General features: G+C 43.8%; 1 non-coding gene across 1 annotated transcript; it reads left to right on the top strand.

Annotated features, from left to right (window-relative positions):
• The first annotated feature begins 9,932 nt into the window (after positions 1-9,932).
• On the top strand, positions 9,933-10,039 carry LOC120274207. Its single transcript, XR_005540741.1, has one exon. It is a non-coding gene; the product is annotated as a small nucleolar RNA R71 (small nucleolar RNA).
• The last annotated feature ends 607 nt before the right edge of the window (positions 10,040-10,646 follow it).

Genomic DNA, 10,646 nt, shown 5'->3' on the forward strand with positions numbered 1-10,646 from the left:
CTCCTACCAACATCCTGCTAAGGTAATATAACGCATTTTCTTTGCCTTCTTCATTATTCTGAGCTAACATAGCCCCTAAAGATCCTTCCAATGCGGCCGTATATAAGATCAAAGGCTTTCCATGAATTGGGGCTGCTAGCACTGGTGAATTCAATAAGTACTTTTTAATGTCATCAAAAGCTCTCTAACATTCATCATCCCATTTGAAAGGAGCATTTTTCTTGACCAGTTTAGATAAGGGCTTGCATCTTCCAGAGAGGTTGGAGATAAATCTCCTGATATATGCTAAACGACCTTGGAAGGAGCGCAGCTGTTTCAATGTCCGAGGAGGTGGCATTTCCAAGATAGCCTTTATCTTGGAGGGATCTATCTCTATTCCCCTGTGCCTCACAATGAAGCCTAGGAATTTTCTAGAGAGGACTCCGAAATTGCACTTCATGAGATTCATTTTCAACTTGTATTGTTTGAGGCGTGTAAAGACTGTCCTCAAATCATCAAGATGCTTGTCTTTCGAATTTTTTTTAACCACAAGATCGTCTACATAGCATTCAACAACTTTGTGAATTAAATCATCAAATATTCTTGTCATAGCTCTTTGATATGTCGCTCCTGCATTCTTCAATCAGAACGTCATTACCCTATAGCAATAGATGCCCATGGGTGTTCGAAAAGCAGTATTCTTTTGATCCTCTGGATGCATTTTAAATTGATTGTATCCAGAATATCCATCCATAAAGGAGAACATCTCGTACCCTGAGGTGTTGTCGATCATGAGCTCCATAACTGGGAGTGGAAAATCATCCTTGGGACACGCCTTATTCAGGTCTCTAAAGTCTACACATATCCGTATTTGCCCATTCTTCTTTTTCACAGGGACTATGCTAGCTATCCAATCAGGGTATGTTTCTTCTCTGATAAAATTTGCTTCAATTAGCTTCTTGGTCTCTTCTATCACCTTTTCTTCTAGGTCAAACTTCATCTTTCTTGGTGCCTGTTTAACTGGAGTAGCATTAGGATCAATGGCCAGTCTATGAACAGCCACCTCATCATCCATTCCTGGCATTTCATTATAGTTCCAAGCAAAGCAGTCAATATGCTCCTTCAAGAGAGCCTTGAATGATGATTTTTCATCTTCTGATAGTTGTGCACTTAGGAAAGTTAGCCTTGGGCCATCATCGCTTCCCAAGTCGATTTCAACCAACTCGTCAATTGTTGCTTGCCCCCCGTCTTCTAGTTCCAGTGGTGCATTCTTTATCTTTATTTCCTCTTTTTCCTCTTGCAATGTTACCATGTAACATGAGTGCATGGAAGACTCAGAGTAGCCTATTCCTCTCTAATCCACATGTGCAGGATGCCACAATCTATGAAAGCCCTGATGTGACTTCCTTGACCACTTGATTCTGCTCCCAAACCTCTCAACTATTGTCCTGAGCTTGTTGGGGTAATAGCTTGGGAAGTTTATGGGTTGGGCTTCATCATCTTCTACTTCTTCAATATTTATGATATCACCATTCAAGATCGTTTTCTTTTGTCTTTATAAAAGAAAATGCTTCTTTCCTTTCCATGTCGAGCTGGCACATGAAATGTCTTTAGATGCTCAACTGTATTTACATTTAAGTCATCAGGGATTTGTATAGCCCATCCGGAATCCTCGTAATATATAATGCATTTTCTTCAGTAGATCTTTCAATTTGACTCTTACTCTGGTGTATATCTGCATCGCTCTCATCTTCTGATGACTCAGTGTCACTACCAAAGTGAGGTGGCACTGGTTCTCTTTTCTGGAGCACAGGAGTAGTTTTGGCTGTCTTGATCAAAGACACTTCTTTTGGGCAAGGCAATTTGCCCTCTTTGGTTGACTTGGATGCGTTAAGATAATACCTCGCATCCTCACAGTGTATTTCATGGATGCCAAAGGGTTGGATCTCTCCATCAATTCTGAACTCTTCCCCATCCACCAAATACTTTGCGCATTGATGCAGTGTTGAAAGAACCAACTGGTTTTCGTGAATCCATGGCCTTCCTGAAAGGGCTTTATAGGAAGCATCAGCATCAATTACATGGAATTTCACATTAGATGATATTTTTCCAAATTTGAGGGGGAGAGTGATCGATCCCAATGCCTTTTGGCTGTGTTGATTGAAACCCTGGATGATGATCTTGTCCGAAGAAAAGTGCCATACTTCAAGAGCCAATGCTCGAAGAGTGTTGAGGGTCATTAAATTCAAAGAAGACCCTAGATCAATCAAAACCCGGTTGATCTTTACTCCATCACAAAATCCTATCACATATAGTGGTCTGTTGTGTGCCGTAGTCCCAAGTAGTAGGTCCTCATTTGTGAAGGACACTAAAGATGTATGAGATGCATATAGGGCTTCTTTTATGTTGACTTCGGTGAAGTATGCTTGATACTCCTCAGGATTTTGTAGTGCATGTATTAAAGACTCCCTGACTTCAGCTGACATCATCAATGCATCGTACATACTAAGGAGTGCTGGGACTTTCTTCAAATGTGCCAAAATGTTGTAGTTTGGCTTTTTCAAGGGTTTCTTAGGGGAGACATTCTCTTCTTCAATCATCTTCCCTTTATCTCGGTCATTTGAATTGGGAACCTGTCTTGGTTGAAGTGTCTTCCCAGCTCTAAGCTGCATCTGATGTACATGTGGTGCCTTATCTTGCTCCTCAGGGATGTTTAGCTCATCTTCAGAATCATCATGAGCAAATATAGCATAACATTCACCCTTTTCTTCAAATTAATCCTCAGTGAGTATTAAATTTCCCAGAGAAACCTATCCTTCTAACCATTTTTGGAAAGCGTGACATTCTTCTATGGTGTGTCCTGCAAACTGGTGATATTGGCAATAGTCTGGATGACTATCAAGATGCATCAGACACCGCCTTTTGGGTTTAGTCAAATCCAATCCATTTTCTATAGCTTGATTAAAAAGCTCTTTCCTTTTATCTTTTCTGATAAATCTTTCTTTGGTATTTGTTGCTTTAGAAGGGGCTGGAGAATTCACGACTTCTGAAACAAAATTTTGTCCTGATGATTCTGGAGGATATGTCCCAGATTCATCCCACTCAACATCTTCAATATGTAACTGCCGTAGCCTATTAGCTGACTCCTCTGTCACCCTTTGAATGAAAGCAGCGATGTCTTCAGCAGGCATGACTTTCTTCAAGACCTTATATTTTGGGGTCTTCGGGGTGTAATATGGTTCTTTGGACATTACTTGTGGGTAGGTCTCCAAGAGCTTGGCGTTCGCCTTCTTTACTTTTTCCCTGAATGCTATCTTCTTTCTCTGCTTCTTACTGACATAGGGCCAGCCATAACGATCATATGACTCTTCTGGCTCAGAGAAGCTATCATATTTGTCATCATCTTCTGGGTTATATAGAGGTTCTCCTCCTGAAATAACCCTACAAGTCTCCACTTGCACATCTTCTTCATCTTCAATTTTCTCAGTTAATTCCCTGAGTAACTCCTCGACTTCTTCAGGGAAATAATCTCTGAGGGTAATCAGAACTCTTTCCTTCTGTTCATACTATTCAAGGGTCTCTATATACTCCTCAATAATGGATTTCATGCGCTTTGATTGTTCGCGCTTTTGCTTTCTTTTCTTATTCTTCTTCTTTGACTGTTTTGTCTGGTGACCTTTATGAGGTTGCTGAGAGCATTTCCAAATGATCCCTGGCAGTTCAGCCAATTTCTTCAACATCTTCATTGATCTTTTGGATATAAATACTTCCCATAACTCTTCTGGAACAGCACAAGGTTTGTCATTTTCTGTCGATGTAAATATAACTTTGTTACCAACCACTGTGACTTCCCCTTGGGATGACCCTTCTGGGTTTAGGGTAGTCACGTAGCGTATATGTTCAGCTAGTTGCTCGGAAAAAATATTCTTTGAGAGTGTGATTTTGCCCTCTTGGTATTGTCGCTCGACCCAGTCCTTGAAGACGTAACAATCTTCTATTGTATGTCCCAACACCCTATGATATGGACAGTAATTGGGATGATCTGTCTTGCTTTGCTCTTCAGGTCTTTTGCATTCAGGAGCTGCAGACCCTCTCTCACAGCATCCTTGAAGATTTTATGTACTTTATCTCTTCTGAAGGAATACTTCTTATTCATCCTATCTTTCAAGGAAGGAAGAGGTTTTGACTCATTGTCAGTAGCACCTAAACTAGGTACCTTAGCTTGTTCCGGTTTATGGGACTTAGCTACGCCTTTCTCCTTCTTAATATTGAAGGTAGTAGCAGTGTACTTGACACCTTCTGTTTTCTTGGATTTGTCTTTGTCACTCCTTGAAGTGGTTTGGAAATTGAACAACACCTTCAGGTTGGTCCTTTCCAATTTTTTAGCTTGTGAGATTAAGCCTTGGAATGTAGTGATGCTAGATGTACTTAAGAAAGGCGACATCCAACTATCAATGTTCCCCAGTAATAAACCCACCGCTTGCTGTTGATCGAGTGGTTGTTCACATTTGATACTCAAGTTCCTCCATCTCATAATGTAATCGACCACTTTTTCATCTTTGTTTTGGCGAGTGGCTACTAGGTCAGAATTGTGATTTTGTCACTTATGCCCCCAAACCGTACTCGAAATGCATCTTTTAACTACTGCCATGTTTGAATCGACTCGGGTTGTAGATTTGCATACCATTCAAATAGCACTCCTGCAAGACTTGCAGAGAACTGTCTGAGGAGGAGTGATGGCTTTGCACTTGTATCTCCACAAGCCGTGACAAAATGAGCCAAGTGTTGGTCAGGATTGCCAATCCAAGTAAATTGCTTGAATTTAGGAACATTATATCCCTTGGGGTAGGGCACCAGGTCGTGGTAGCTGGGATAGGGCTTGTCTCCATCTGCCCTTGTCTCAATTCCTTTGGCTTGATTTAATTCAGCAACTACCATTCGCTATATCTCTTCCCGAGTCATTACAGCTGATTGTTCCTGAACAGGAGCATAAGAGGTTCCCCCATGTTCTGCTGGCCTGAAGGTTTCCTTTGGAGGTGGTGTTGGACTTCTCGACCTCTGCACATTCTCCATAGGAAACCGTGGGGTTACCCCTTGCTCAACTGGCCTCAGGGCTTCTCTCGGCCGTCGGGTTGGACTCCTAGATCTTCCTGGTTGTTCAAGTTGATTTTCCATGAGGATTTTAATTTGTTTTTGCATTTGTAACATTGACCCCATCAACATTGCCATGTTGTCATTGAGTCTTTGATATTCAGCATCACGATGTCCCTTTTGAGGAATAAAGACAGGTTCATCTTAATCATCTTCATTTAGTTGCTGTACTTCTTTGTGTTTTGACAAGTACCCCTTGCTTATATCCCGCAAGTGTACGGGTTTGTCGAAGTAATAATCCCGGATGAGCGGGGTCGAATCCACAGGGAGTAGGGAGTAAAGACACTTAATTCGATTCTTAGCTATGTGGAGTATCAACAATGATAAGTGTGGTAATGATTCAATTCTCAGAAATTAAAAGCAACAAGTAAGAGAGCAAAAGTAAGGAGGAGGCAAGGCAATCGATAAAGATGGGGTACTCGGATGATGTTTCACCTAGGATAATCGCTTCAAGTGCAAGAACTCTCTATTATGCTTCCTAATCAATGCAATGGTGAGTCGTGGAAATCCTTACATACATAGTCCCAAATCTAAGGTCAACTATGCCTAACTCTATACATGTCCCGGAGGAGAAATCGAACAATCTCGACACCTCGCACTCGCATAGAGTTGCAAAGAGCTCTAGGGATTCCAAGTGATAAATCTCTTCCTAGATTTAGACCCTAACCCTTTGGTCTAGGCGGAAGGTCCCTAGCCACAATTAAGCCCTAGATACTAAGATCACCTCAACGCTTCACTCCATTGCACGCCGCAACTAGGCTCCCAGCTGGAGGTTCATCCCTTAGACCATTCACTCTATTATGGCCGCAAAGAACTCGAGGAACGAAGGTAGAATCTATCACGCCGGAGGAGAAAGGGGACGCCCCTGCACTCCCTCGACTCACCCTCTCAACCCTCTCCAACCTAGCTTTTTGTCTAACGCCCGTGGTGTGTCACTCACTCACAAGGTTACCAACAAGAACTCTCAACCCTAGTGTCACTCTAGGGGAAATGTTCATACAATCAAGCATTCAAGGTTGGAACTCACAATAAACATCAATTTATTGAAAGCATAATAAAGAAGTTCAATGAAACGAATACATCCTAGGGTTCACAATCACCCAAGTACCCACTAGGGGTTTAGCTCTCCATGGAGCTAAGTACAATCAAAGAAATCGAATGTAAAAAACAATAAATCCATAAAGAAACCCCTCGATGGTCGTGTCGATGGTCTTGTGGAAAGTCCTCTACTGTCAGTCCCAAGGATTCCTTCGTCCCAGTATAGGATACGCCCGATCGAAGCTCCCCTACCAACCTTCTTCCTAATGGAATCACGATGTCGAGCTGTAGAACCTCTCCAAAAACCTTAGCCAATACCCCTCGAAACCCCAGCCGAAGCCCTCTGCAAGTTGGGGAAAAGATGGAGAAAAGAATACCAAAATCGGGGCTGAATCGGCATTAAATAGGGCTAGAATCGGGCAACTCCACTTGCGTGGACGGTACACGCGCCCGTGCGGAATTTCCACACGGGCGTGGATAATTTCCACGCCTGCGTGGATTCTCTCGTCTCTCGATTTCTGGTCGGTCGTGAACAAAGGTCGCTACAAAGAATTGCTACATTGCTCGCCATGACCTTCGACCGAATAACTTCCCAATTCCATACTTTCATCGGGTAACGCAAACGGGCACACGCTCACGCCGTGAATCACTTGCTTCTTCAATGATATATATGTTGGTGGGGTTCTTGTTCTTGTATGCATAAGACGGAATGCTCGAGTGTGCCTGCCTCTCTGCCCCTCCAAATGGATGTACTCACTCGAATGCGAGGAGCTGGCTCAGAGGATGACTCACGTGGCCTCTTATCAACTTGCTTATTTGTCCTAGGTTCCATGATCTGCCAAATTTAAACAAAATTAGTCAAACAAGTTGATAAAACAATACTGTAGAAATCCACACGGTCATGTGGAATTTCCGCACGCCCGTGTGGATTCACGGGGCGTGAGAAACGCACGGCCAGGTATCAACAATCCAAAAATACAACTCAATAATATCTCTAACTTCGTTCTAAATGTAAATCATTGTTCCAATTGAAGAAACGAAGCATTGTTAACCAGATTAATCAATAGAAATCATGAATTGACGAAGAAGATGAAGAAAATGAATTTACCGACGAGGAAAAGTGAGAAAATAGAGAGCCGGCCAAAAAACTTGCTAAAATCCCAACGAACTGGCGCAATGGACTCGGAGAATGTTATGAGAGTGTTTTCAAGTGAAAAGGAGTCGTGAAGAAGGAGAGAAATCATCCCCTTTTTAAATAGAACTCGCGACTTTTGACATTCTGTGTATCCATACTAGCGTGTGGAAATTCCCCACGCCCGTGTGCCTCACTTCAAAAGCTCCACAGGGGCGTATGCACGCCCCTGTGCGCTCGGGAAAAACTCTCACTGACTTAGAACGATCTCCCACGGGCGTGCGGAAATTATCCACGCCCGTGCGCCAGACCCACAGGGGCAGACGCACGCCCCTGTGGCTTCCCTGGACATCCGAGAAAGATATCAAGTCTTCCACACGCCCGTGCGGAAATTTCCCACGGACGTGGACATTCACAAGCCCAATTCACAGAGGCAGCCGCACGCCGCTGTGTTTTCTCGGGATGGAGGGAACAACCTGCAGAGCTTCGCACGGGTGTGCGGAAATTACCCCACCCCCGTGTGTGGTTCACAAGGTCACCCACAGGGGCGAGTCCACGCCCCTGTGTGTTCTCGGGAAAATCTGCCCAACTCTGCAGGAAGGTACACGCCCGTGCGGAAATTACCCACGGGTGTGCGCCAATCGCATGGTCATCCACAGGGGCAGCCGCACGCCCCTGTGCCCTCTCTGGAATAGTTCACAGTGCACATCCACGGGCGTGTGGAAATTCCCCACGCCCGTGCGTTTCCTCTGGATGACTTAGAAAAACATGCAGGCTCTGCAGAACTAGTCTAAACATGTTTACACACTCAGAGCATGCCCTATTGTGCAAGATATACCAGATAAAAACACAAAATAGAACTCAAATGACCAAACTTCACCAATTCTCAACAAAACACGCAATGAATTCTTTTAAAAAAAAACCCATAATAAAATTGCAGCACAAATACTCAAAAATTTCAACACCAACACTTAACAATTTATTCATGCAAACAAACTAAACTAAAAGGTACAAAAACAGTAAACACTTGGGTTGCCTCCCAAGAAGCGCTTGTTTAACGTCACTAAGCTTGACGTATCTTTCTTACCTCACGGGGGTTCATGAATGAAGGTTTTCCTCTTACCCATAACTTGAAAGCATGATGAGCAAAGTCTCTTGAGAGTAGAGGGTGTACTATCGGGCTTCGGACCACCTAGCAATCGTTCGTCCAAATTCCTTGGCTCATGTACGTCTCCAATAGTCTTGGGGCATTTTCGGTGGCGTCTCCTAGCCCTCTTCATTTTCCGGAGCACATTCTTCAAGATCCCCGGGGTAGATGTTTCCTCTTCATTCGAACCAAGCATCATTACTTCTTTCTTGGCTCATTGCTCTCCTCTTGCTCTCCTCTTGGAAGAAAGTGTATGGCATGACGTTGATACTTGCCCCTGAATCCGCCAATGCCATTTCCTCACCTAAGTTGCCGATGTTACACGGAATAATGAAGCTTCTCGGGTCTTTTTTCTTGTTCGGCATGTTCTTTTGCAACACCGCCGAGCATGAAGCATCAAGCACCACTTAAGCACTCTCCTCCAATTTCCTCTTGTTGGTCAATAGGTTTTTCAGGAACTTCGCATACTTAGGCATTTGAGCCAAAGCCTCAACAAAAGGAATGTTGATGTGGAGTTGCTTGAACAAACTCAGGAACTTCTTATACTGTTCATCCCCTTGGTCATTCTTCAATCTAGAGGGATAAGGGATTCTTGGCTTGAAAGGTGGGGGTGCCACCTCTTTCTCTTTGTTTGCTCCCTTCTCAACCTCTACGACCTCGGGTGCGTATTCTTTTGGCTTCTCACTCGGAAGCCTCCCTTCAACCTCACGACCGCTTCTCAAAGCGATCGCCTTGACATGTTCTCTCGGGTTGGTTTCCGTGTTACTTGGTAAACTTCCATGTGACCTTTCGGAAAGAGATTTCGCAATTTGCCCCACTTGATTTTCAAGATTGTGCAAGGAGGTGGTGTGATTGCGAAGTGTAGCCTCGACTGATTCAAACCTTGTATTTGCCGATTGAACAAATCTAGCCAAGTACTTCTCCAAATCCGTCATTCGGGTTTCCAAGCCTGAAATTCTGTTTTCCACTTGAGGGGCTTGCTGTTGTTGGAACCCCGATGGCCCCATGGTCTTCTGTGGTCCTTGATTACTCCATGAAAAGTTGGGATGATTCTTCCAACCTGAATTGTAGGTGTTGCTGTATGGATTCCCTTGAGGTCTCATTCCATTACCTACAAAGTCGACATTCTCAACTGAAGAAACATCACCAATGACGATTGGGCAATCGGAGGGAGCATGTCCTCGACCACAACCGGTGCAATTGGTCACGGCTGCAACTCTATTCGAAGTTATAACATTTAGCTTCTTACTCAAACTTTCCACTTGGGCCGCCAATGAAGTTACCGCATCAATTTCATGGAGACCGGCCACCTTTTTCTTTTCCCTAGCGTTCCACTGGTAGCTATTTAACCCCATTTCCTCAATCAATTGACGAGCCTCGTCGGGGGTCTTGCTACCTAAGGTATCTCCTGCCGCCGCATCCAAGAATTACCTTGTACTCGGGTTCAAACCATTGTAGAAGGTTTGAACAATCATTCACTCCGGGAATCCGTGTTGCGGGCACTTGCGCAGGAGTTCCTTGAACCTTTCCCATGTCTCAAATAGAGACTCCAATTCCAACTGCATAAAGGATGAGATCTCATTCCTGAGCTTTGCTGATTTTCCGGGAGGGGAAATAACGGGCTAAAAAAGCTTCTACCATCTCCTCCCATGTAGTGATTGATGCCCTAGGTAATGAGTGTAGCCACTGCTTTGCTTTTCCCTTTAAGGAAAATGGGAAGGCTCTTAATTTGAGGCATCATCCGTCACACCATTTATCTTCAGCATGTCACACACCTCGAGGAAGCTCTCTATGTGACTGTTTGGATCCTCATCGGCCAAACCATTGAATTGTGTGGACTGCTGCAGTATATGGATGAATGCCAGCTTTAGCTCAAAATTCTGAGCTGTAATTGGGGGATGCACAATACTCGATTGTGTCCCCAACACTGAAGGTCTGGCATAATCGGATAGTGTCCGTTGTTGCTAATTTTGTTCTGCCATGTTGTCAGATCCTTCTACTTCCAAATCAGCTGGATTAGGCTATTCTTGTACAGGTTCTTTCCCTTTCCTTCGAAGTGTACGTTCAAGCTCAGGGTCTCCTTCAATCAATATTGATGGATTCCCTCGGGTCATAACCTGGAGCTGCACCAAAAGTAAAGAAAAAGAAAATAAGAACGATGATAGAATAAGAAGATATGAAATAGAATGTGTAGTGAAA

Source organism: Dioscorea cayenensis, chromosome 12 (genome assembly GCF_009730915.1).
Source record: "Dioscorea cayenensis subsp. rotundata cultivar TDr96_F1 chromosome 12, TDr96_F1_v2_PseudoChromosome.rev07_lg8_w22 25.fasta, whole genome shotgun sequence".
NCBI lineage: Eukaryota > Viridiplantae > Streptophyta > Magnoliopsida > Dioscoreales > Dioscoreaceae > Dioscorea > Dioscorea cayenensis.